General features: G+C 44.3%; 16 non-coding genes across 16 annotated transcripts; all 16 read left to right on the plus strand.

Moving 5' to 3' along the window:
* The first annotated feature begins 999 nt into the window (after positions 1-999).
* LOC141244404 (U2 spliceosomal RNA) lies at positions 1,000-1,190 on the plus strand. Its single transcript, XR_012308329.1, has one exon. It is a non-coding gene; the product is annotated as a U2 spliceosomal RNA (small nuclear RNA).
* Positions 1,191-2,305: 1,115 nt separating this feature from the next.
* Positions 2,306-2,496, plus strand: LOC141244304 (U2 spliceosomal RNA). Its single transcript, XR_012308236.1, has one exon. It is a non-coding gene; the product is annotated as a U2 spliceosomal RNA (small nuclear RNA).
* A 1,116-nt stretch (positions 2,497-3,612) lies between these two features.
* LOC141244305 (U2 spliceosomal RNA) lies at positions 3,613-3,803 on the plus strand. The gene has a single exon (XR_012308237.1). It is a non-coding gene; the product is annotated as a U2 spliceosomal RNA (small nuclear RNA).
* A 1,116-nt stretch (positions 3,804-4,919) lies between these two features.
* On the plus strand, positions 4,920-5,110 carry LOC141244306 (U2 spliceosomal RNA). Its single transcript, XR_012308238.1, has one exon. It is a non-coding gene; the product is annotated as a U2 spliceosomal RNA (small nuclear RNA).
* A 6,110-nt stretch (positions 5,111-11,220) lies between these two features.
* Positions 11,221-11,416, plus strand: LOC141244429 (U2 spliceosomal RNA). Its single transcript, XR_012308351.1, has one exon. It is a non-coding gene; the product is annotated as a U2 spliceosomal RNA (small nuclear RNA).
* Positions 11,417-12,531: 1,115 nt separating this feature from the next.
* Positions 12,532-12,722, plus strand: LOC141244310 (U2 spliceosomal RNA). Its single transcript, XR_012308240.1, has one exon. It is a non-coding gene; the product is annotated as a U2 spliceosomal RNA (small nuclear RNA).
* Positions 12,723-13,837: 1,115 nt separating this feature from the next.
* On the plus strand, positions 13,838-14,028 carry LOC141244417 (U2 spliceosomal RNA). Its single transcript, XR_012308342.1, has one exon. It is a non-coding gene; the product is annotated as a U2 spliceosomal RNA (small nuclear RNA).
* A 1,114-nt stretch (positions 14,029-15,142) lies between these two features.
* Positions 15,143-15,333, plus strand: LOC141244391 (U2 spliceosomal RNA). The gene has a single exon (XR_012308317.1). It is a non-coding gene; the product is annotated as a U2 spliceosomal RNA (small nuclear RNA).
* Positions 15,334-16,448: 1,115 nt separating this feature from the next.
* On the plus strand, positions 16,449-16,639 carry LOC141244311 (U2 spliceosomal RNA). Its single transcript, XR_012308241.1, has one exon. It is a non-coding gene; the product is annotated as a U2 spliceosomal RNA (small nuclear RNA).
* Positions 16,640-17,754: 1,115 nt separating this feature from the next.
* LOC141244411 (U2 spliceosomal RNA) lies at positions 17,755-17,945 on the plus strand. Its single transcript, XR_012308336.1, has one exon. It is a non-coding gene; the product is annotated as a U2 spliceosomal RNA (small nuclear RNA).
* Positions 17,946-19,059: 1,114 nt separating this feature from the next.
* On the plus strand, positions 19,060-19,250 carry LOC141244392 (U2 spliceosomal RNA). The gene has a single exon (XR_012308318.1). It is a non-coding gene; the product is annotated as a U2 spliceosomal RNA (small nuclear RNA).
* A 1,111-nt stretch (positions 19,251-20,361) lies between these two features.
* On the plus strand, positions 20,362-20,552 carry LOC141244414 (U2 spliceosomal RNA). The gene has a single exon (XR_012308339.1). It is a non-coding gene; the product is annotated as a U2 spliceosomal RNA (small nuclear RNA).
* Positions 20,553-21,667: 1,115 nt separating this feature from the next.
* Positions 21,668-21,858, plus strand: LOC141244312 (U2 spliceosomal RNA). Its single transcript, XR_012308242.1, has one exon. It is a non-coding gene; the product is annotated as a U2 spliceosomal RNA (small nuclear RNA).
* Positions 21,859-22,973: 1,115 nt separating this feature from the next.
* On the plus strand, positions 22,974-23,164 carry LOC141244412 (U2 spliceosomal RNA). The gene has a single exon (XR_012308337.1). It is a non-coding gene; the product is annotated as a U2 spliceosomal RNA (small nuclear RNA).
* Positions 23,165-24,278: 1,114 nt separating this feature from the next.
* Positions 24,279-24,469, plus strand: LOC141244393 (U2 spliceosomal RNA). The gene has a single exon (XR_012308319.1). It is a non-coding gene; the product is annotated as a U2 spliceosomal RNA (small nuclear RNA).
* Positions 24,470-25,583: 1,114 nt separating this feature from the next.
* On the plus strand, positions 25,584-25,774 carry LOC141244415 (U2 spliceosomal RNA). Its single transcript, XR_012308340.1, has one exon. It is a non-coding gene; the product is annotated as a U2 spliceosomal RNA (small nuclear RNA).
* The last annotated feature ends 183 nt before the right edge of the window (positions 25,775-25,957 follow it).

The following is a 25,957-nucleotide window of genomic DNA, read 5'->3' on the forward strand; positions in this document are numbered from 1 at the left end:
TTTTTCATGTTCAAAGTTGCAGAAGCCAGATTACAAGCTCATTTTGGTTCAACTTCAGCAACTGTGCATTGCATTGCCATGTAATGTGATGCAATGCTATCTTTCTAGCTCTCCCTTTTTACTTCCTTTTGGATAAACAGACATATTAGGCAAGCATTTTGGAGCTTTCACCTAAATAACTACAGGTGGTGAGATAAGCTGCACAATATAATTGACCTTTCAGTGTATTGTTGCACACACACCATCTATTTAGCAAATGCCCTTGTTATCAACAGCAGCCTTTTAAACTCACCTGAGCTAACAGGTATGTGCGCTGGTTACTCTGCTGCGCTTAAAATTTCTTTTTTGGTTTGCTACAATGCCTTTTCTGAAACGTTGTCTCCTTCTGCTGGAACACTGACTTCTTTCATTTAATGCCTGCAGACTATAAAAGAGAACCCAACCCAAAAAGTTTGGTTGATTAGTCTGTGGCATTCTGTTAAACTGTTGCTTATGGCGGTCTCTGTGAGCTTCTCAGCGACATTCAGCCAGCCAGGTATCCTGCCTGCAGTAGATGGAATGTGGCAATGGAACGCTGGCTGCGCGTGTCATAATAGGCTCTGAGCCTTTATATACCTGTGCACAGCAGCAGCCACCTTCAGTCTGCTGCTGGACAGCCAGCAGCAGCAGCAGCAGGAGAGGTATGTAATCAGGAGCCCTCCTGCTAAGGGTAGACAGCTGCTCGTTCCACCCCACCCCCCGCCTTAATTGGTTCTCCTCCCTTCCAACGGTGTTGAGGCGGGTGGGAACAGCAGGGGGTGAAGGTGCTGTGTTTAAAGAGGTGGAGTTATGCAGATCTAAAACGCGTGGATTGCAGCAGCAGCAAGCCGAAAAGTGCAGGCATGTAAGGGATCTAGAGGTTGACAACATGTCTTCTTAACGGGAGTCCAGGAGCTCATCTCCACAAATGGACTTTTCAGGATCCTTGGGTGGCTCCGTAGTTTGAAACCAATTCTGGTTATCGCTTCTCGGCCTTTTGGCTAAGATCAATTGTAGTATCTGTTCTTATCAGTTTAATATCTGATACGTCCCCTATCTGGGGACCATATATTAAATGGATTTTTAGAACAGGGAGATGGAAAAAGAGCTTGCTCTGTCCACTCCACGCATTGACCTGGTATTGCAGTATCTCCAGGACCGGTGCACCCCTTCTTTAATGCAGTTTCTAAAATCAGAAAGAATTGAATTCAATGTTTTTTGTTCATTTTGCTTGTTTGTCGGATTTTGGGATGGACTCTTTGGCTTTGCTTTTCTTCTCCTCATTGGATTTTTCATGTTCAAAGTTGCAGAAGCCAGATTACAAGCTCATTTTGGTTCAACTTCAGCAACTGTGCATTGCATTGCCATGTAATGTGATGCAATGCTATCTTTCTAGCTCTCCCTTTTTACTTCCTTTTGGATAAACAGACATATTAGGCAAGCATTTTGGAGCTTTCACCTAAATAACTACAGGTGGTGAGATAAGCTGCACAATATAATTGACCTTTCAGTATATTGTTGCACACACACCATCTATTTAGCAAATGCCCTTGTTATCAACAGCAGCCTTTTAAACTCACCTGAGCTAACAGGTATGTGCGCTGGTTACTCTGCTGCGCTTAAAATTTCTTTTTTGGTTTGCTACAATGCCTTTTCTGAAACGTTGTCTCCTTCTGCTGGAACACTGACTTCTTTCATTTAATGCCTGCAGACTATAAAAGAGAACCCAACCCAAAAAGTTTGGTTGATTAGTCTGTGGCATTCTGTTAAACTGTTGCTTATGGCGGTCTCTGTGAGCTTCTCAGCGACATTCAGCCAGCCAGGTATCCTGCCTGCAGTAGATGGAATGTGGCAATGGAACGCTGGCTGCGCGTGTCATAATAGGCTCTGAGCCTTTATATACCTGTGCACAGCAGCAGCCACCTTCAGTCTGCTGCTGGACAGCCAGCAGCAGCAGCAGCAGGAGAGGTATGTAATCAGGAGCCCTCCTGCTAAGGGTAGACAGCTGCTCGTTCCACCCCACCCCCCGCCTTAATTGGTTCTCCTCCCTTCCAACGGTGTTGAGGCGGGTGGGAACAGCAGGGGGTGAAGGTGCTGTGTTTAAAGAGGTGGAGTTATGCAGATCTAAAACGCGTGGATTGCAGCAGCAGCAAGCCGAAAAGTGCAGGCATGTAAGGGATCTAGAGGTTGACAACATGTCTTCTTAACGGGAGTCCAGGAGCTCATCTCCACAAATGGACTTTTCAGGATCCTTGGGTGGCTCCGTAGTTTGAAACCAATTCTGGTTATCGCTTCTCGGCCTTTTGGCTAAGATCAAGTGTAGTATCTGTTCTTATCAGTTTAATATCTGATACGTCCCCTATCTGGGGACCATATATTAAATGGATTTTTAGAACAGGGAGATGGAAAAAGAGCTTGCTCTGTCCACTCCACGCATTGACCTGGTATTGCAGTATCTCCAGGACCGGTGCACCCCTTCTTTAATGCAGTTTCTAAAATCAGAAAGAATTGAATTCAATGTTTTTTGTTCATTTTGCTTGTTTGTCGGATTTTGGGATGGACTCTTTGGCTTTGCTTTTCTTCTCCTCATTGGATTTTTCATGTTCAAAGTTGCAGAAGCCAGATTACAAGCTCATTTTGGTTCAACTTCAGCAACTGTGCATTGCATTGCCATGTAATGTGATGCAATGCTATCTTTCTAGCTCTCCCTTTTTACTTCCTTTTGGATAAACAGACATATTAGGCAAGCATTTTGGAGCTTTCACCTAAATAACTACAGGTGGTGAGATAAGCTGCACAATATAATTGACCTTTCAGTATATTGTTGCACACACACCATCTATTTAGCAAATGCCCTTGTTATCAACAGCAGCCTTTTAAACTCACCTGAGCTAACAGGTATGTGCGCTGGTTACTCTGCTGCGCTTAAAATTTCTTTTTTTGGTTTGCTACAATGCCTTTTCTGAAACGTTGTCTCCTTCTGCTGGAACACTGACTTCTTTCATTTAATGCCTGCAGACTATAAAAGAGAACCCAACCCAAAAAGTTTGGTTGATTAGTCTGTGGCATTCTGTTAAACTGTTGCTTATGGCGGTCTCTGTGAGCTTCTCAGCGACATTCAGCCAGCCAGGTATCCTGCCTGCAGTAGATGGAATGTGGCAATGGAACGCTGGCTGCGCGTGTCATAATAGGCTCTGAGCCTTTATATACCTGTGCACAGCAGCAGCCACCTTCAGTCTGCTGCTGGACAGCCAGCAGCAGCAGCAGCAGGAGAGGTATGTAATCAGGAGCCCTCCTGCTAAGGGTAGACAGCTGCTCGTTCCACCCCACCCCCCGCCTTAATTGGTTCTCCTCCCTTCCAACGGTGTTGAGGCGGGTGGGAACAGCAGGGGGTGAAGGTGCTGTGTTTAAAGAGGTGGAGTTATGCAGATCTAAAACGCGTGGATTGCAGCAGCAGCAAGCCGAAAAGTGCAGGCATGTAAGGGATCTAGAGGTTGACAACATGTCTTCTTAACGGGAGTCCAGGAGCTCATCTCCACAAATGGACTTTTCAGGATCCTTGGGTGGCTCCGTAGTTTGAAACCAATTCTGGTTATCGCTTCTCGGCCTTTTGGCTAAGATCAAGTGTAGTATCTGTTCTTATCAGTTTAATATCTGATACGTCCCCTATCTGGGGACCATATATTAAATGGATTTTTAGAACAGGGAGATGGAAAAAGAGCTTGCTCTGTCCACTCCACGCATTGACCTGGTATTGCAGTATCTCCAGGACCGGTGCACCCCTTCTTTAATGCAGTTTCTAAAATCAGAAAGAATTGTATTCAATGTTTTTTGTTCATTTTGCTTGTTTGTCGGATTTTGGGATGGACTCTTTGGCTTTGCTTTTCTTCTCCTCATTGGATTTTTCATGTTCAAAGTTGCAGAAGCCAGATTACAAGCTCATTTTGGTTCAACTTCAGCAACTGTGCATTGCATTGCCATGTAATGTGATGCAATGCTATCTTTCTAGCTCTCCCTTTTTACTTCCTTTTGGATAAACAGACATATTAGGCAAGCATTTTGGAGCTTTCACCTAAATAACTACAGGTGGTGAGATAAGCTGCACAATATAATTGACCTTTCAGTATATTGTTGCACACACACCATCTATTTAGCAAATGCCCTTGTTATCAACAGCAGCCTTTTAAACTCACCTGAGCTAACAGGTATGTGCGCTGGTTACTCTGCTGCGCTTAAAATTTCTTTTTTTGGTTTGCTACAATGCCTTTTCTGAAACGTTGTCTCCTTCTGCTGGAACACTGACTTCTTTCATTTAATGCCTGCAGACTATAAAAGAGAACCCAACCCAAAAAGTTTGGTTGATTAGTCTGTGGCATTCTGTTAAACTGTTGCTTATGGCGGTCTCTGTGAGCTTCTCAGCGACATTCAGCCAGCCAGGTATCCTGCCTGCAGTAGATGGAATGTGGCAATGGAACGCTGGCTGCGCGTGTCATAATAGGCTCTGAGCCTTTATATACCTGTGCACAGCAGCAGCCACCTTCAGTCTGCTGCTGGACAGCCAGCAGCAGCAGCAGCAGGAGAGGTATGTAATCAGGAGCCCTCCTGCTAAGGGTAGACAGCTGCTCGTTCCACCCCACCCCCCGCCTTAATTGGTTCTCCTCCCTTCCAACGGTGTTGAGGCGGGTGGGAACAGCAGGGGGTGAAGGTGCTGTGTTTAAAGAGGTGGAGTTATGCAGATCTAAAACGCGTGGATTGCAGCAGCAGCAAGCCGAAAAGTGCAGGCATGTAAGGGATCTAGAGGTTGACAACATGTCTTCTTAACGGGAGTCCAGGAGCTCATCTCCACAAATGGACTTTTCAGGATCCTTGGGTGGCTCCGTAGTTTGAAACCAATTCTGGTTATCGCTTCTCGGCCTTTTGGCTAAGATCAAGTGTAGTATCTGTTCTTATCAGTTTAATATCTGATACGTCCCCTATCTGGGGACCATATATTAAATGGATTTTTAGAACAGGGAGATGGAAAAAGAGCTTGCTCTGTCCACTCCACGCATTGACCTGGTATTGCAGTATCTCCAGGACCGGTGCACCCCTTCTTTAATGCAGTTTCTAAAATCAGAAAGAATTGTATTCAATGTTTTTTGTTCATTTTGCTTGTTTGTCGGATTTTGGGATGGACTCTTTGGCTTTGCTTTTCTTCTCCTCATTGGATTTTTCATGTTCAAAGTTGCAGAAGCCAGATTACAAGCTCATTTTGGTTCAACTTCAGCAACTGTGCATTGCATTGCCATGTAATGTGATGCAATGCTATCTTTCTAGCTCTCCCTTTTTACTTCCTTTTGGATAAACAGACATATTAGGCAAGCATTTTGGAGCTTTCACCTAAATAACTACAGGTGGTGAGATAAGCTGCACAATATAATTGACCTTTCAGTATATTGTTGCACACACACCATCTATTTAGCAAATGCCCTTGTTATCAACAGCAGCCTTTTAAACTCACCTGAGCTAACAGGTATGTGCGCTGGTTACTCTGCTGCGCTTAAAATTTCTTTTTTGGTTTGCTACAATGCCTTTTCTGAAACGTTGTCTCCTTCTGCTGGAACACTGACTTCTTTCATTTAATGCCTGCAGACTATAAAAGAGAACCCAACCCAAAAAGTTTGGTTGATTAGTCTGTGGCATTCTGTTAAACTGTTGCTTATGGCGGTCTCTGTGAGCTTCTCAGCGACATTCAGCCAGCCAGGTATCCTGCCTGCAGTAGATGGAATGTGGCAATGGAACGCTGGCTGCGCGTGTCATAATAGGCTCTGAGCCTTTATATACCTGTGCACAGCAGCAGCCACCTTCAGTCTGCTGCTGGACAGCCAGCAGCAGCAGCAGCAGGAGAGGTATGTAATCAGGAGCCCTCCTGCTAAGGGTAGACAGCTGCTCGTTCCACCCCACCCCCCGCCTTAATTGGTTCTCCTCCCTTCCAACGGTGTTGAGGCGGGTGGGAACAGCAGGGGGTGAAGGTGCTGTGTTTAAAGAGGTGGAGTTATGCAGATCTAAAACGCGTGGATTGCAGCAGCAGCAAGCCGAAAAGTGCAGGCATGTAAGGGATCTAGAGGTTGACAACATGTCTTCTTAACGGGAGTCCAGGAGCTCATCTCCACAAATGGACTTTTCAGGATCCTTGGGTGGCTCCGTAGTTTGAAACCAATTCTGGTTATCGCTTCTCGGCCTTTTGGCTCAGATCAAGTGTCTGGACATCAGGTTCCTTGAGTGCTAGCCCTCGGCCTTCCAGCATCGCCACTCCGGTGGCTTAAGCTGGATGCTGCTATAGGGGGAGAGTGAGGAGGAAACGGGAAGGCGATTTCCGTGGCTGACTATGGGAGTCAAGCTGAAATTTGCTGGGACCGGGGACCCCCGGGTCAAGAATGGATTTCGCATTGAGATTTCCGAGGAGAAGAAGGGACATTTTTCCATGTCCTACCTGGTGAATGCCATCTTCTATGAAGCATTGAAGATTAAGAAGTCGGACATTCTTTGCCTGCAGGAATTTAGAAGTCATGGAAGGTATGTGCTGGTTCTTTCTACTATGGCTGCTTGCCAAAATCTTTATAGAACCTTGAAAGGCCATACTGAGAACTCCCTCCTAGATGGACTCACTTTTACTGTCCTCTATTCAAAGGGGGATGTTCCTGTTGTTGTGTTTATGCACAATCCCTTTATCCCCCAGGAGGACATTACTGTATTCTTGAGGAGGCATTGTACTTATGTGCATTTTTCCCACAAGATCTCGAATGAAGAAGGCTTGTGGACTGGCAAATACAAGTACTTTGTTCGTTTTGCTACAGACCCCGAGGGGCCAGGGGGCATACATTATCCTCCTATGAGTTTCTCTATTGGGAGAGACACTGGTTTCTTGTACTTTCCTGATGCTCCTTTTTTCTGCAGAAGATGTAACAAGTATGGTCATGTCCAGGAGTCCTGCAGGTATCCGCCAACCTGCAGGAGGTGTAACACGTCTGGTCATATGGCGAAAGACTGCAAGAACCAGGTAAAGTGTGATGCTTGTGGTGAGGAGGGGCATGTTCTTAGGCAGTGTCAAGCTAGAACCACTCCTAAGTCTTTTGCTCAAGTGGTCGCGGAGGGGCCTGCTGTTCCTTCGACTTCTACTAGGGTTCCACAAGGTCCCCTTCCGGATGTCGGGGAGGCAACTGCTCCCCAAGAGGAAGAGGATGGCACTCAGATGGACGACATATTTGAAGATGCCCAGCTTCAGCCTCCTGCGTCAGGAGGCTTTGACATGGTGATTCCAGAGGTGATGTCACCTTTCCCTCCCCAGTTTGGTGTCCGTGGTGAGGGGGAAATGGACTTGTCCAATTCTCCTGTCATATCTTGGTGCAATACTGCTTCAGAGGAGATCGGGGGCGGTGGCCAAGGGGACTTGTCTGCTGTCCGTTTCTCTGATGAGGAGGATCCTGATGTGGTCAAGAAGAAGCCAAGGACTGAGTGTTCATCCATTGCTGCCGTGTGTGATAGCCCGGTGGACTCTCGTGCTTACCCGTCAGATGTATTTTCTCCTGACATTGTTACATTTGGCATTCAGCCAGATGGTAATAGCTTTGCTTTGCTTGATGAAGGTTGAGTTGATGTTTTCTTTCTTTTTTTTTCAGGTTATGTGTGATCCCCTTTAGTTATGCCGCATCATTCTGGATGGGACATTGTGTCCCTTAATGTTAGGCAAATTAGATCTGTTACCCGAAGAACAACAGTTCTGGATTATCTAAAGGGTTTGAGTGCAGATGTCTATTGTCTACAAGAGTGTGGGATTACTGAATCTCCAGGGGATAAGGACTGGCCTTATGGCCAGTATGTTTGGTCGGGGTCCAGCTTTAACAAAAATGATGGTGTGGGGATTTTAGTTGGTAATAAGAATATTACTATTGATAGTTACACGGTTGTGGAGGTGGGTCGCTGCATTATTGTTTTTTTGAGTTATAGGGGGTGGAAGGTTAGAATGATTAATTTATATTGTCCTACTAAAAAAGAGGAGCGGCTTGCTCTTCTTGAGAAATTGAGTTTTTTTCTCCCTGGAAAAATTCCTACAGTTTTTGTTGGTGACTGTAATTGTGTCACAGAAGGTAATGTGGACATTACGGGAAAAAAGTTATCTCAACTTATTTCTGATTTTTCTTTCTTAGACGCTGCAATACTTGAGTATGGCATTCCACCACCGCCTACATATTATGCTGACCGTGGTAATATTTCATCGAGGATAGATAGGATGTTATTTTCCAAAAATATGGTTTGTTCAAGTTATGTTCAACATAAGGTACCTTTTTCTGATCATGAGTGTTTGCGTGGAGTTTTTAGTGCGAATGGGGACATGGTGTTTGGGGGTGGGGTTTGGAAATTGAATACGAGGTTGTTGGAGGATGAGGAGGTGATGAGTGAGTTGGAGAAAAGGTATGCAAGTTGGAGGTGGCGTAAGCGTGATTTTGGTAGTGTGCTTGAATGGTGGGATTGGGTGAAATTACAGTTAAAAACTTTCTTTAAAAAATGGGGCTACAAAAAAGCTGCCAGATATCGTAATAGATTTAATGACTTAAGTAGACGGATTGATTGGTTGCGTGGGTGTGTTAGGAAAGGAATGGATATGTCTGATCAGCTTGAGGTTGCTAAGAATGAGTTAAAATGTCTTCTGGATGAAAAAGGTAAAGAGATTATTTACCGTACCAAGTTAGAGCATTTGGAAAAGAATGAAAAGTGCACCAGGTACTTTTTTAAAAAAATGAATGGAAGGAAGTTGGATTTGAGTGAAGTGGTAGGTGAAGATGGATCTAGTGTGGTTGGGAAGAATGTGTTGAATGAGGTGAATGGCTTCTATAGTAAGTTGTACGATGAGAAATGGATTGATCCTGGACTTGTGTCGCATGTATTGAGTGGTATGGAGAAGAGACTTGGTTCGGATGAATGTGATGCTTTGTGTGAGGATGTTATTTTGGATGAGGTGAGGAATGTTGTTATGAGTGCTAAAAAGAATAAGACGCCTGGGAAGGATGGGTTGCCTGTGGAGCTGTATGTGAAAGCTTGGGAGTTTTTGGGTAAGGACTTGACTGAGGTTTGTAGGTATATGTGGATGAATGGTGTTTTGTGTGACAGTATGAAAGAGGGTATAGTGGTTCTTGTGTTTAAGAAGGGTGAGAAAAAGCGTTTGGAGAACTGGAGACCCATATCATTGCTTAACGCTGATTATAAGGTCTACAGTAAATTGTTAGCAAATCGTATGCGTGAGGTGATTGGTAGGGTTGTGGAGGATGACCAAGTGTGTGCCGTGCCTGGTCGGAGTATAAGTGATAATTTGTTATTGTTAAGGGATATGCTTGGGGATTGTAAGACTAGAAAGCAGAAGTGTATGGTGTTAGCAATTGATTTCGAAAAGGCTTTTGATAGAGTTTCGCATGTGTTTCTGTTTAAAGTATTGGAGAGGATGGGTTTCCCTAGGGTTTTTCTGAATGGAGTTAAGTCTTTATATGATTATGTGTCAAGTGAGTTTTTAGTGAATGGATGGTTGTCTGACAAAGTGATGATTAGGTCTGGTGTAAGACAGGGGTGCCCTATGTCCCCTGTCTTGTTTGTATGTGTGATTGAGCCTTTGCTGTGTTTAGTGAGATGTGAGAAAATGATGAGAGGATTGTTAGTGCCTGGGAGTGGTGGTAAGCATGTGAAGGTGTTAGGTTACATGGATGATGTTGTGATGGTGAGTGAAAGTATGGCTTCAATGAGTAGGGTGAGGTTGCTTTTGGATTTTTTCTGTGGTGCATCAGGTTTTAGAGTTAACTGGACTAAGTGTAGTTTCAAATGCTTTGGAGATGACAGTATTCGTATGGAAGGTGTTAAGTATGAGGAGAGTGCAATTAAGGTTTTAGGGGTATTTTTCAATGATGATCTGAAAGGAAATGAGAGTTGGGACGAGTGTGGTATGCGTGTTGAGCGAAAATTGAATTTTTGGAGAATGAGAGATCTTTCTTTGCGGGGCAAAGTTCTAGTTATCAAAGCAGTGATCTTACCCATTCTGCTTTTTGTGGCCATAATTTTTCCATCCCCTTTTAGGAAAGTGAAGAGAGTTGAGAAAATGATTTTTTCCTTTTTCTGGTGCAGCAAGATGGAGAAGCTGAAGAGGGAAAGCCTTTATAAGGCCTGCCAGCATGGTGGTTTGGGATTTCCTAATGTTGAGGTTTTTTTAGGGCTCCATTATATTAAGACGATTGTGGTATTGTTGGGTAAAGGTAATAAGGGTGCATGTATGGCAAGTTATTCTGCAGGATGGATGTTGTATGGGTTAGGTTGGAGAAAGAGGGATGCGAGAGTGCCTGTGTCTTTTAAGTGTCCGGTGTGGTATGAGGTGATTGAGAAGTTTGTCAAGAAGTATGATTTGCTGAGTGTGCCGGTGGATGAGTTTAGAATGACTAAGAGGGTGTATAGGAAATTGTGTGCAAATGAGGTCGAGTCTAATATTGTTGGTTTGAGAGGGAATGAGGTTGCGGATGCTTGGAGAAAGTTGGGTATGTATGGGATGTCCAACAAACAGAAGGATGTAGTGTGGATGGCGTTTCACAATATTCTTCCAGTGAGAGATGTTCAAAAGAAGAGAGGTTTGATTAGGTCGGATGTTTGTCCAAGAGATGGATGTAATGGTTGTGAGACGGTTATGCATCTGATGTGGAATTGTGATTTTGCACAAGACGTGTGGAAATGTGTAGGGGGGTTGTGTAGGAGTTTGGCAGGAGTGACTTTTGTGGATTGGCGTGTGGTTATGTTTGGTATTGGTGCAAGTGGACGTGTAAAGGAGAGAGTTTTGTGGTTAATTATGGCTTGTGTGTTAGAAAGTTTGTGGGATGTGAGGAATCTTTGTGTATTTAAAAGGAAATCAATTACAGTAAATGAATGTATTAGGATTATTCTTTCTAGGCTATTTTTGATTTACAAGATGGATAGTAGTAGCGGTGGTGGAACAGATGCCGAGGGAATATGGAAATTTAAAAAGTGGAGGCATATTGTAAAATTTCAGTGATCTTTTGGTTTATATTAATAAGATGTTCTTCTTTCTGTAATATTAGGTTACTTTATGCTTAATAAATATGGCCATGATGATGAGAAGTTTTTTTTTGCAACAGTTTTGGTATATCCTACTGATTTGCTATAAAACTAACCTGAATGGTTTAAAAAAAAAAAAAAAAAAAAAAAAAAAAAAAAAAAATCTGTTCTTATCAGTTTAATATCTGATACGTCCCCTATCTGGGGACCATATATTAAATGGATTTTTAGAACAGGGAGATGGAAAAAGAGCTTGCTCTGTCCACTCCACGCATTGACCTGGTATTGCAGTATCTCCAGGACCGGTGCACCCCTTCTTTAATGCAGTTTCTAAAATCAGAAAGAATTGAATTCAATGTTTTTTGTTCATTTTGCTTGTTTGTCGGATTTTGGGATGGACTCTTTGGCTTTGCTTTTCTTCTCCTCATTGGATTTTTCATGTTCAAAGTTGCAGAAGCCAGATTACAAGCTCATTTTGGTTCAACTTCAGCAACTGTGCATTGCATTGCCATGTAATGTGATGCAATGCTATCTTTCTAGCTCTCCCTTTTTACTTCCTTTTGGATAAACAGACATATTAGGCAAGCATTTTGGAGCTTTCACCTAAATAACTACAGGTGGTGAGATAAGCTGCACAATATAATTGACCTTTCAGTATATTGTTGCACACACACCATCTATTTAGCAAATGCCCTTGTTATCAACAGCAGCCTTTTAAACTCACCTGAGCTAACAGGTATGTGCGCTGGTTACTCTGCTGCGCTTAAAATTTCTTTTTTGGTTTGCTACAATGCCTTTTCTGAAACGTTGTCTCCTTCTGCTGGAACACTGACTTCTTTCATTTAATGCCTGCAGACTATAAAAGAGAACCCAACCCAAAAAGTTTGGTTGATTAGTCTGTGGCATTCTGTTAAACTGTTGCTTATGGCGGTCTCTGTGAGCTTCTCAGCGACATTCAGCCAGCCAGGTATCCTGCCTGCAGTAGATGGAATGTGGCAATGGAACGCTGGCTGCGCGTGTCATAATAGGCTCTGAGCCTTTATATACCTGTGCACAGCAGCAGCCACCTTCAGTCTGCTGCTGGACAGCCAGCAGCAGCAGCAGCAGGAGAGGTATGTAATCAGGAGCCCTCCTGCTAAGGGTAGACAGCTGCTCGTTCCACCCCACCCCCCGCCTTAATTGGTTCTCCTCCCTTCCAACGGTGTTGAGGCGGGTGGGAACAGCAGGGGGTGAAGGTGCTGTGTTTAAAGAGGTGGAGTTATGCAGATCTAAAACGCGTGGATTGCAGCAGCAGCAAGCCGAAAAGTGCAGGCATGTAAGGGATCTAGAGGTTGACAACATGTCTTCTTAACGGGAGTCCAGGAGCTCATCTCCACAAATGGACTTTTCAGGATCCTTGGGTGGCTCCGTAGTTTGAAACCAATTCTGGTTATCGCTTCTCGGCCTTTTGGCTAAGATCAAGTGTAGTATCTGTTCTTATCAGTTTAATATCTGATACGTCCCCTATCTGGGGACCATATATTAAATGGATTTTTAGAACAGGGAGATGGAAAAAGAGCTTGCTCTGTCCACTCCACGCATTGACCTGGTATTGCAGTATCTCCAGGACCGGTGCACCCCTTCTTTAATGCAGTTTCTAAAATCAGAAAGAATTGTATTCAATGTTTTTTGTTCATTTTGCTTGTTTGTCGGATTTTGGGATGGACTCTTTGGCTTTGCTTTTCTTCTCCTCATTGGATTTTTCATGTTCAAAGTTGCAGAAGCCAGATTACAAGCTCATTTTGGTTCAACTTCAGCAACTGTGCATTGCATTGCCATGTAATGTGATGCAATGCTATCTTTCTAGCTCTCCCTTTTTACTTCCTTTTGGATAAACAGACATATTAGGCAAGCATTTTGGAGCTTTCACCTAAATAACTACAGGTGGTGAGATAAGCTGCACAATATAATTGACCTTTCAGTATATTGTTGCACACACACCATCTATTTAGCAAATGCCCTTGTTATCAACAGCAGCCTTTTAAACTCACCTGAGCTAACAGGTATGTGCGCTGGTTACTCTGCTGCGCTTAAAATTTCTTTTTTGGTTTGCTACAATGCCTTTTCTGAAACGTTGTCTCCTTCTGCTGGAACACTGACTTCTTTCATTTAATGCCTGCAGACTATAAAAGAGAACCCAACCCAAAAAGTTTGGTTGATTAGTCTGTGGCATTCTGTTAAACTGTTGCTTATGGCGGTCTCTGTGAGCTTCTCAGCGACATTCAGCCAGCCAGGTATCCTGCCTGCAGTAGATGGAATGTGGCAATGGAACGCTGGCTGCGCGTGTCATAATAGGCTCTGAGCCTTTATATACCTGTGCACAGCAGCAGCCACCTTCAGTCTGCTGCTGGACAGCCAGCAGCAGCAGCAGCAGGAGAGGTATGTAATCAGGAGCCCTCCTGCTAAGGGTAGACAGCTGCTCGTTCCACCCCACCCCCCGCCTTAATTGGTTCTCCTCCCTTCCAACGGTGTTGAGGCGGGTGGGAACAGCAGGGGGTGAAGGTGCTGTGTTTAAAGAGGTGGAGTTATGCAGATCTAAAATGCGTGGATTGCAGCAGCAGCAAGCCGAAAAGTGCAGGCATGTAAGGGATCTAGAGGTTGACAACATGTCTTCTTAACGGGAGTCCAGGAGCTCATCTCCACAAATGGACTTTTCAGGATCCTTGGGTGGCTCCGTAGTTTGAAACCAATTCTGGTTATCACTTCTCGTCCTTTTGGCTAAGATCAAGTGTAGTATCTGTTCTTATCAGTTTAATATCTGATACGTCCCCTATCTGGGGACCATATATTAAATGGATTTTTAGAACAGGGAGATGGAAAAAGAGCTTGCTCTGTCCACTCCACGCATTGACCTGGTATTGCAGTATCTCCAGGACCGGTGCACCCCTTCTTTAATGCAGTTTCTAAAATCAGAAAGAATTGAATTCAATGTTTTTTGTTCATTTTGCTTGTTTGTCGGATTTTGGGATGGACTCTTTGGCTTTGCTTTTCTTCTCCTCATTGGATTTTTCATGTTCAAAGTTGCAGAAGCCAGATTACAAGCTCATTTTGGTTCAACTTCAGCAACTGTGCATTGCATTGCCATGTAATGTGATGCAATGCTATCTTTCTAGCTCTCCCTTTTTACTTCCTTTTGGATAAACAGACATATTAGGCAAGCATTTTGGAGCTTTCACCTAAATAACTACAGGTGGTGAGATAAGCTGCACAATATAATTGACCTTTCAGTATATTGTTGCACACACACCATCTATTTAGCAAATGCCCTTGTTATCAACAGCAGCCTTTTAAACTCACCTGAGCTAACAGGTATGTGCGCTGGTTACTCTGCTGCGCTTAAAATTTCTTTTTTGGTTTGCTACAATGCCTTTTCTGAAACGTTGTCTCCTTCTGCTGGAACACTGACTTCTTTCATTTAATGCCTGCAGACTATAAAAGAGAACCCAACCCAAAAAGTTTGGTTGATTAGTCTGTGGCATTCTGTTAAACTGTTGCTTATGGCGGTCTCTGTGAGCTTCTCAGCGACATTCAGCCAGCCAGGTATCCTGCCTGCAGTAGATGGAATGTGGCAATGGAACGCTGGCTGCGCGTGTCATAATAGGCTCTGAGCCTTTATATACCTGAGCACAGCAGCAGCCACCTTCAGTCTGCTGCTGGACAGCCAGCAGCAGCAGCAGCAGGAGAGGTATGTAATCAGGAGCCCTCCTGCTAAGGGTAGACAGCTGCTCGTTCCACCCCACCCCCCGCCTTAATTGGTTCTCCTCCCTTCCAACGGTGTTGAGGCGGGTGGGAACAGCAGGGGTGAAGGTGCTGTGTTTAAAGAGGTGGAGTTATGCAGATCTAAAACGCGTGGATTGCAGCAGCAGCAAGCCGAAAAGTGCAGGCATGTAAGGGATCTAGAGGTTGACAACATGTCTTATTAACGGGAGTCCAGGAGCTCATCTCCACAAATGGACTTTTCAGGATCCTTGGGTGGCTCCGTAGTTTGAAACCAATTCTGGTTATCGCTTCTCGGCCTTTTGGCTAAGATCAAGTGTAGTATCTGTTCTTATCAGTTTAATATCTGATACGTCCCCTATCTGGGGACCATATATTAAATGGATTTTTAGAACAGGGAGATGGAAAAAGAGCTTGCTCTGTCCACTCCACGCATTGACCTGGTATTTCAGTATCTCCAGGACCGGTGCACCCCTTCTTTAATGCAGTTTCTAAAATCAGAAAGAATTGAATTCAATGTTTTTTGTTCATTTTGCTTGTTTGTCGGATTTTGGGATGGACTCTTTGGCTTTGCTTTTCTTCTCCTCATTGGATTTTTCATGTTCAAAGTTGCAGAAGCCAGATTACAAGCTCATTTTGGTTCAACTTCAGCAACTGTGCATTGCATTGCCATGTAATGTGATGCAATGCTATCTTTCTAGCTCTCCCTTTTTACTTCCTTTTGGATAAACAGACATATTAGGCAAGCATTTTGGAGCTTTCACCTAAATAACTACAGGTGGTGAGATAAGCTGCACAATATAATTGACCTTTCAGTATATTGTTGCACACACACCATCTATTTAGCAAATGCCCTTGTTATCAACAGCAGCCTTTTAAACTCACCTGAGCTAACAGGTATGTGCGCTGGTTACTCTGCTGCGCTTAAAATTTCTTTTTTGGTTTGCTACAATGCCTTTTCTGAAACGTTGTCTCCTTCTGCTGGAACACTGACTTCTTTCATTTAATGCCTGCAGACTATAAAAGAGAACCCAACCCAAAAAGTTTGGTTGATTAGTCTGTGGCATTCTGTTAAACTGTTGCTTATGGCGGTCTCTGTGAGCTTCTCAGCGACATTCAGCCAGCCAGGTATCCTGCCTGCAGTAGATGGAATGTGGCAATGGAACGCTGGCTGCGCGTGTCATAATAGGCTCTGAGCCTTTATATACCTGTGCACAGCAGCAGCCACCTTCAGTCTGCTGCTGGACAGCCAGCAGCAGCAGCAGCAGGAGAGGTATGTAATCAGGAGCCCTCCTGCTAAGGGTAGACAGCTGCTCGTTCCACCCCACCCCCCGCCTTAATTGGTTCTCCTCCCTTCCAACGGTGTTGAGGCGGGTGGGAACAGCAGGGGGTGAAGGTGCTGTGTTTAAAGAGGTGGAGTTATGCAGATCTAAAACGCGTGGATTGCAGCAGCAGCAAGCCGAAAAGTGCAGGCATGTAAGGGATCTAGAGGTTGACAACATGTCTTCTTAACGGGAGTCCAGGAGCTCATCTCCACAAATGGACTTTTCAGGATCCTTGGGTGGCTCCGTAGTTTGAAACCAATTCTGGTTATCGCTTCTCGGCCTTTTGGCTAAGATCAAGTGTAGTATCTGTTCTTATCAGTTTAATATCTGATACGTCCCCTATCTGGGGACCATATATTAAATGGATTTTTAGAACAGGGAGATGGAAAAAGAGCTTGCTCTGTCCACTCCACGCATTGACCTGGTATTGCAGTATCTCCAGGACCGGTGCACCCCTTCTTTAATGCAGTTTCTAAAATCAGAAAGAATTGTATTCAATGTTTTTTGTTCATTTTGCTTGTTTGTCGGATTTTGGGATGGACTCTTTGGCTTTGCTTTTCTTCTCCTCATTGGATTTTTCATGTTCAAAGTTGCAGAAGCCAGATTACAAGCTCATTTTGGTTCAACTTCAGCAACTGTGCATTGCATTGCCATGTAATGTGATGCAATGCTATCTTTCTAGCTCTCCCTTTTTACTTCCTTTTGGATAAACAGACATATTAGGCAAGCATTTTGGAGCTTTCACCTAAATAACTACAGGTGGTGAGATAAGCTGCACAATATAATTGACCTTTCAGTATATTGTTGCACACACACCATCTATTTAGCAAATGCCCTTGTTATCAACAGCAGCCTTTTAAACTCACCTGAGCTAACAGGTATGTGCGCTGGTTACTCTGCTGCGCTTAAAATTTCTTTTTTGGTTTGCTACAATGCCTTTTCTGAAACGTTGTCTCCTTCTGCTGGAACACTGACTTCTTTCATTTAATGCCTGCAGACTATAAAAGAGAACCCAACCCAAAAAGTTTGGTTGATTAGTCTGTGGCATTCTGTTAAACTGTTGCTTATGGCGGTCTCTGTGAGCTTCTCAGCGACATTCAGCCAGCCAGGTATCCTGCCTGCAGTAGATGGAATGTGGCAATGGAACGCTGGCTGCGCGTGTCATAATAGGCTCTGAGCCTTTATATACCTGTGCACAGCAGCAGCCACCTTCAGTCTGCTGCTGGACAGCCAGCAGCAGCAGCAGCAGGAGAGGTATGTAATCAGGAGCCCTCCTGCTAAGGGTAGACAGCTGCTCGTTCCACCCCACCCCCCGCCTTAATTGGTTCTCCTCCCTTCCAACGGTGTTGAGGCGGGTGGGAACAGCAGGGGGTGAAGGTGCTGTGTTTAAAGAGGTGGAGTTATGCAGATCTAAAATGCGTGGATTGCAGCAGCAGCAAGCCGAAAAGTGCAGGCATGTAAGGGATCTAGAGGTTGACAACATGTCTTCTTAACGGGAGTCCAGGAGCTCATCTCCACAAATGGACTTTTCAGGATCCTTGGGTGGCTCCGTAGTTTGAAACCAATTCTGGTTATCGCTTCTCGTCCTTTTGGCTAAGATCAAGTGTAGTATCTGTTCTTATCAGTTTAATATCTGATACGTCCCCTATCTGGGGACCATATATTAAATGGATTTTTAGAACAGGGAGATGGAAAAAGAGCTTGCTCTGTCCACTCCACGCATTGACCTGGTATTGCAGTATCTCCAGGACCGGTGCACCCCTTCTTTAATGCAGTTTCTAAAATCAGAAAGAATTGAATTCAATGTTTTTTGTTCATTTTGCTTGTTTGTCGGATTTTGGGATGGACTCTTTGGCTTTGCTTTTCTTCTCCTCATTGGATTTTTCATGTTCAAAGTTGCAGAAGCCAGATTACAAGCTCATTTTGGTTCAACTTCAGCAACTGTGCATTGCATTGCCATGTAATGTGATGCAATGCTATCTTTCTAGCTCTCCCTTTTTACTTCCTTTTGGATAAACAGACATATTAGGCAAGCATTTTGGAGCTTTCACCTAAATAACTACAGGTGGTGAGATAAGCTGCACAATATAATTGACCTTTCAGTATATTGTTGCACACACACCATCTATTTAGCAAATGCCCTTGTTATCAACAGCAGCCTTTTAAACTCACCTGAGCTAACAGGTATGTGCGCTGGTTACTCTGCTGCGCTTAAAATTTCTTTTTTGGTTTGCTACAATGCCTTTTCTGAAACGTTGTCTCCTTCTGCTGGAACACTGACTTCTTTCATTTAATGCCTGCAGACTATAAAAGAGAACCCAACCCAAAAAGTTTGGTTGATTAGTCTGTGGCATTCTGTTAAACTGTTGCTTATGGCGGTCTCTGTGAGCTTCTCAGCGACATTCAGCCAGCCAGGTATCCTGCCTGCAGTAGATGGAATGTGGCAATGGAACGCTGGCTGCGCGTGTCATAATAGGCTCTGAGCCTTTATATACCTGAGCACAGCAGCAGCCACCTTCAGTCTGCTGCTGGACAGCCAGCAGCAGCAGCAGCAGGAGAGGTATGTAATCAGGAGCCCTCCTGCTAAGGGTAGACAGCTGCTCGTTCCACCCCACCCCCCGCCTTAATTGGTTCTCCTCCCTTCCAACGGTGTTGAGGCGGGTGGGAACAGCAGGGGTGAAGGTGCTGTGTTTAAAGAGGTGGAGTTATGCAGATCTAAAACGCGTGGATTGCAGCAGCAGCAAGCCGAAAAGTGCAGGCATGTAAGGGATCTAGAGGTTGACAACATGTCTTATTAACGGGAGTCCAGGAGCTCATCTCCACAAATGGACTTTTCAGGATCCTTGGGTGGCTCCGTAGTTTGAAACCAATTCTGGTTATCGCTTCTCGGCCTTTTGGCTAAGATCAAGTGTAGTATCTGTTCTTATCAGTTTAATATCTGATACGTCCCCTATCTGGGGACCATATATTAAATGGATTTTTAGAACAGGGAGATGGAAAAAGAGCTTGCTCTGTCCACTCCACGCATTGACCTGGTATTTCAGTATCTCCAGGACCGGTGCACCCCTTCTTTAATGCAGTTTCTAAAATCAGAAAGAATTGAATTCAATGTTTTTTGTTCATTTTGCTTGTTTGTCGGATTTTGGGATGGACTCTTTGGCTTTGCTTTTCTTCTCCTCATTGGATTTTTCATGTTCAAAGTTGCAGAAGCCAGATTACAAGCTCATTTTGGTTCAACTTCAGCAACTGTGCATTGCATTGCCATGTAATGTGATGCAATGCTATCTTTCTAGCTCTCCCTTTTTACTTCCTTTTGGATAAACAGACATATTAGGCAAGCATTTTGGAGCTTTCACCTAAATAACTACAGGTGGTGAGATAAGCTGCACAATATAATTGACCTTTCAGTATATTGTTGCACACACACCATCTATTTAGCAAATGCCCTTGTTATCAACAGCAGCCTTTTAAACTCACCTGAGCTAACAGGTATGTGCGCTGGTTACTCTGCTGCGCTTAAAATTTCTTTTTTGGTTTGCTACAATGCCTTTTCTGAAACGTTGTCTCCTTCTGCTGGAACACTGACTTCTTTCATTTAATGCCTGCAGACTATAAAAGAGAACCCAACCCAAAAAGTTTGGTTGATTAGTCTGTGGCATTCTGTTAAACTGTTGCTTATGGCGGTCTCTGTGAGCTTCTCAGCGACATTCAGCCAGCCAGGTATCCTGCCTGCAGTAGATGGAATGTGGCAATGGAACGCTGGCTGCGCGTGTCATAATAGGCTCTGAGCCTTTATATACCTGAGCACAGCAGCAGCCACCTTCAGTCTGCTGCTGGACAGCCAGCAGCAGCAGCAGGAGAGGTATGTAATCAGGAGCCCTCCTGCTAAGGGTAGACAGCTGCTCGTTCCACCCCACCCCCCGCCTTAATTGGTTCTCCTCCCTTCCAACGGTGTTGAGGCGGGTGGGAACAGCAGGGGTGAAGGTGCTGTGTTTAAAGAGGTGGAGTTATGCAGATCTAAAACGCGTGGATTGCAGCAGCAGCAAGCCGAAAAGTGCAGGCATGTAAGGGATCTAGAGGTTGACAACATGTCTTCTTAACGGGAGTCCAGGAGCTCATCTCCACAAATGGACTTTTCAGGATCCTTGGGTGGCTCCGTAGTTTGAAACCAATTCTGGTTATCGCTTCTCGGCCTTTTGGCTAAGATCAAGTGTAGTATCTTTTCTTATCAGTTTAATATCTGATACGTTCCCTATCTGGGGACCATATATTAAATGGATTTTTAGAACAGGGAGATGGAAAAAGAGCTTGCTCTGTCCACTCCACGCATTGACCTGGTATTGCAGTATCTCCAGGACCGGTGCACCCCTTCTTTAATGCAGTTTCTAAAATCAGAAAGAATTGAATTCAATGTTTTTTGTTCATTTTGCTTGTTTGTCGGATTTTGGGATGGACTCTTTGGCTTTGCTTTTCTTCTCCTCATTGGATTTTTCATGTTCAAAGTTGCAGAAGCCAGATTACAAGCTCATTTTGGTTCAACTTCAGCAACTGTGCATTGCATTGCCATGTAATGTGATGCAATGCTATCTTTCTAGCTCTCCCTTTTTACTTCCTTTTGGATAAACAGACATATTAGGCAAGCATTTTGGAGCTTTCACCTAAATAACTACAGGTGGTGAGATAAGCTGCACAATATAATTGACCGTTCAGTATATTGTTGCACACACACCATCTATTTAGCAAATGCCCTTGTTATCAACAGCAGCCTTTTAAACTCACCTGAGCTAACAGGTATGTGCGCTGGTTACTCTGCTGCGCTTAAAATTTCTTTTTTGGTTTGCTACAATGCCTTTTCTGAAACGTTGTCTCCTTCTGCTGGAACACTGACTTCTTTCATTTAATGCCTGCAGACTATAAAAGAGAACCCAACCCAAAAAGTTTGGTTGATTAGTCTGTGGCATTCTGTTAAACTGTTGCTTATGGCGGTCTCTGTGAGCTTCTCAGCGACATTCAGCCAGCCAGGTATCCTGCCTGCAGTAGATGGAATGTGGCAATGGAACGCTGGCTGCGCGTGTCATAATAGGCTCTGAGCCTTTATATACCTGTGCACAGCAGCAGCCACCTTCAGTCTGCTGCTGGACAGCCAGCAGCAGCAGCAGCAGGAGAGGTATGTAATCAGGAGCCCTCCTGCTAAGGGTAGACAGCTGCTCGTTCCACCCCACCCCCCGCCTTAATTGGTTCTCCTCCCTTCCAACGGTGTTGAGGCGGGTGGGAACAGCAGGGGGTGAAGGTGCTGTGTTTAAAGAGGTGGAGTTATGCAGATCTAAAACGCGTGGATTGCAGCAGCAGCAAGCCGAAAAGTGCAGGCATGTAAGGGATCTAGAGGTTGACAACATGTCTTCTTAACGGGAGTCCAGGAGCTCATCTCCACAAATGGACTTTTCAGGATCCTTGGGTGGCTCCGTAGTTTGAAACCAATTCTGGTTATCGCTTCTCGGCCTTTTGGCTAAGATCAAGTGTAGTATCTGTTCTTATCAGTTTAATATCTGATACGTCCCCTATCTGGGGACCATATATTAAATGGATTTTTAGAACAGGGAGATGGAAAAAGAGCTTGCTCTGTCCACTCCACGCATTGACCTGGTATTGCAGTATCTCCAGGACCGGTGCACCCCTTCTTTAATGCAGTTTCTAAAATCAGAAAGAATTGTATTCAATGTTTTTTGTTCATTTTGCTTGTTTGTCGGATTTTGGGATGGACTCTTTGGCTTTGCTTTTCTTCTCCTCATTGGATTTTTCATGTTCAAAGTTGCAGAAGCCAGATTACAAGCTCATTTTGGTTCAACTTCAGCAACTGTGCATTGCATTGCCATGTAATGTGATGCAATGCTATCTTTCTAGCTCTCCCTTTTTACTTCCTTTTGGATAAACAGACATATTAGGCAAGCATTTTGGAGCTTTCACCTAAATAACTACAGGTGGTGAGATAAGCTGCACAATATAATTGACCTTTCAGTATATTGTTGCACACACACCATCTATTTAGCAAATGCCCTTGTTATCAACAGCAGCCTTTTAAACTCACCTGAGCTAACAGGTATGTGCGCTGGTTACTCTGCTGCGCTTAAAATTTCTTTTTTGGTTTGCTACAATGCCTTTTCTGAAACGTTGTCTCCTTCTGCTGGAACACTGACTTCTTTCATTTAATGCCTGCAGACTATAAAAGAGAACCCAACCCAAAAAGTTTGGTTGATTAGTCTGTGGCATTCTGTTAAACTGTTGCTTATGGCGGTCTCTGTGAGCTTCTCAGCGACATTCAGCCAGCCAGGTATCCTGCCTGCAGTAGATGGAATGTGGCAATGGAACGCTGGCTGCGCGTGTCATAATAGGCTCTGAGCCTTTATATACCTGTGCACAGCAGCAGCCACCTTCAGTCTGCTGCTGGACAGCCAGCAGCAGCAGCAGCAGGAGAGGTATGTAATCAGGAGCCCTCCTGCTAAGGGTAGACAGCTGCTCGTTCCACCCCACCCCCCGCCTTAATTGGTTCTCCTCCCTTCCAACGGTGTTGAGGCGGGTGGGAACAGCAGGGGGTGAAGGTGCTGTGTTTAAAGAGGTGGAGTTATGCAGATCTAAAATGCGTGGATTGCAGCAGCAGCAAGCCGAAAAGTGCAGGCATGTAAGGGATCTAGAGGTTGACAACATGTCTTCTTAACGGGAGTCCAGGAGCTCATCTCCACAAATGGACTTTTCAGGATCCTTGGGTGGCTCCGTAGTTTGAAACCAATTCTGGTTATCGCTTCTCGTCCTTTTGGCTAAGATCAAGTGTAGTATCTGTTCTTATCAGTTTAATATCTGATACGTCCCCTATCTGGGGACCATATATTAAATGGATTTTTAGAACAGGGAGATGGAAAAAGAGCTTGCTCTGTCCACTCCACGCATTGACCTGGTATTGCAGTATCTCCAGGACCGGTGCACCCCTTCTTTAATGCAGTTTCTAAAATCAGAAAGAATTGAATTCAATGTTTTTTGTTCATTTTGCTTGTTTGTCGGATTTTGGGATGGACTCTTTGGCTTTGCTTTTCTTCTCCTCATTGGATTTTTCATGTTCAAAGTTGCAGAAGCCAGATTACAAGCTCATTTTGGTTCAACTTCAGCAACTGTGCATTGCATTGCCATGTAATGTGATGCAATGCTATCTTTCTAGCTCTCCCTTTTTACTTCCTTTTGGATAAACAGACATATTAGGCAAGCATTTTGGAGCTTTCACCTAAATAACTACAGGTGGTGAAATAAGCTGCACAATATAATTGACCTTTCAGTATATTGTTGCACACACACCATCTATTTAGCAAATGCCCTTGTTATCAACAGCAGCCTTTTAAACTCACCTGAGCTAACAGGTATGTGCGCTGGTTACTCTGCTGCGCTTAAAATTTCTTTTTTGGTTTGCTACAATGCCTTTTCTGAAACGTTGTCTCCTTCTGCTGGAACACTGAGTTCTTTCATTTAATGCCTGCAGACTATAAAAGAGAACCCAACCCAAAAAGTTTGGTTGATTAGTCTGTGGCATTCTGTTAAACTGTTGCTTATGGCGGTCTCTGTGAGCTTCTCAGCGACATTCAGCCAGCCAGGTATCCTGCCTGCAGTAGATGGAATGTGGCAATGGAACGCTGGCTGCGCGTGTCATAATAGGCTCTGAGCCTTTATATACCTGAGCACAGCAGCAGCCACCTTCAGTCTGCTGCTGGACAGCCAGCAGCAGCAGCAGCAGGAGAGGTATGTAATCAGGAGCCCTCCTGCTAAGGGTAGACAGCTGCTCGTTCCACCCCACCCCCCGCCTTAATTGGTTCTCCTCCCTTCCAACGGTGTTGAGGCGGGTGGGAACAGCAGGGGTGAAGGTGCTGTGTTTAAAGAGGTGGAGTTATGCAGATCTAAAACGCGTGGATTGCAGCAGCAGCAAGCCGAAAAGTGCAGGCATGTAAGGGATCTAGAGGTTGACAACATGTCTTCTTAACGGGAGTCCAGGAGCTCATCTCCACAAATGGACTTTTCAGGATCCTTGGGTGGCTCCGTAGTTTGAAACCAATTCTGGTTATCGCTTCTCGGCCTTTTGGCTAAGATCAAGTGTAGTATCTGTTCTTATCAGTTTAATATCTGATACGTCCCCTATCTGGGGACCATATATTAAATGGATTTTTAGAACAGGGAGATGGAAAAAGAGCTTGCTCTGTCCACTCCACGCATTGACCTGGTATTTCAGTATCTCCAGGACCGGTGCACCCCTTCTTTAATGCAGTTTCTAAAATCAGAAAGAATTGAATTCAATGTTTTTTGTTCATTTTGCTTGTTTGTCGGATTTTGGGATGGACTCTTTGGCTTTGCTTTTCTTCTCCTCATTGGATTTTTCATGTTCAAAGTTGCAGAAGCCAGATTACAAGCTCATTTTGGTTCAACTTCAGCAACTGTGCATTGCATTGCCATGTAATGTGATGCAATGCTATCTTTCTAGCTCTCCCTTTTTACTTCCTTTTGGATAAACAGACATATTAGGCAAGCATTTTGGAGCTTTCACCTAAATAACTACAGGTGGTGAGATAAGCTGCACAATATAATTGACCTTTCAGTATATTGTTGCACACACACCATCTATTTAGCAAATGCCCTTGTTATCAACAGCAGCCTTTTAAACTCACCTGAGCTAACAGGTATGTGCGCTGGTTACTCTGCTGCGCTTAAAATTTCTTTTTTGGTTTGCTACAATGCCTTTTCTGAAACGTTGTCTCCTTCTGCTGGAACACTGACTTCTTTCATTTAATGCCTGCAGACTATAAAAGAGAACCCAACCCAAAAAGTTTGGTTGATTAGTCTGTGGCATTCTGTTAAACTGTTGCTTATGGCGGTCTCTGTGAGCTTCTCAGCGACATTCAGCCAGCCAGGTATCCTGCCTGCAGTAGATGGAATGTGGCAATGGAACGCTGGCTGCGCGTGTCATAATAGGCTCTGAGCCTTTATATACCTGAGCACAGCAGCAGCCACCTTCAGTCTGCTGCTGGACAGCCAGCAGCAGCAGCAGCAGGAGAGGTATGTAATCAGGAGCCCTCCTGCTAAGGGTAGACAGCTGCTCGTTCCACCCCACCCCCCGCCTTAATTGGTTCTCCTCCCTTCCAACGGTGTTGAGGCGGGTGGGAACAGCAGGGGTGAAGGTGCTGTGTTTAAAGAGGTGGAGTTATGCAGATCTAAAACGCGTGGATTGCAGCAGCAGCAAGCCGAAAAGTGCAGGCATGTAAGGGATCTAGAGGTTGACAACATGTCTTCTTAACGGGAGTCCAGGAGCTCATCTCCACAAATGGACTTTTCAGGATCCTTGGGTGGCTCCGTAGTTTGAAACCAATTCTGGTTATCGCTTCTCGGCCTTTTGGCTAAGATCAAGTGTAGTATCTTTTCTTATCAGTTTAATATCTGATACGTTCCCTATCTGGGGACCATATATTAAATGGATTTTTAGAACAGGGAGATGGAAAAAGAGCTTGCTCTGTCCACTCCACGCATTGACCTGGTATTGCAGTATCTCCAGGACCGGTGCACCCCTTCTTTAATGCAGTTTCTAAAATCAGAAAGAATTGAATTCAATGTTTTTTGTTCATTTTGCTTGTTTGTCGGATTTTGGGATGGACTCTTTGGCTTTGCTTTTCTTCTCCTCATTGGATTTTTCATGTTCAAAGTTGCAGAAGCCAGATTACAAGCTCATTTTGGTTCAACTTCAGCAACTGTGC

The sequence above is a fragment of the Phyllobates terribilis genome, unplaced genomic scaffold, assembly GCF_046119375.1.
Source record: "Phyllobates terribilis strain yellow unplaced genomic scaffold, ASM4611937v1 Scaffold_1559__1_contigs__length_258526, whole genome shotgun sequence".
NCBI classification, from domain to species: domain Eukaryota; kingdom Metazoa; phylum Chordata; class Amphibia; order Anura; family Dendrobatidae; genus Phyllobates; species Phyllobates terribilis.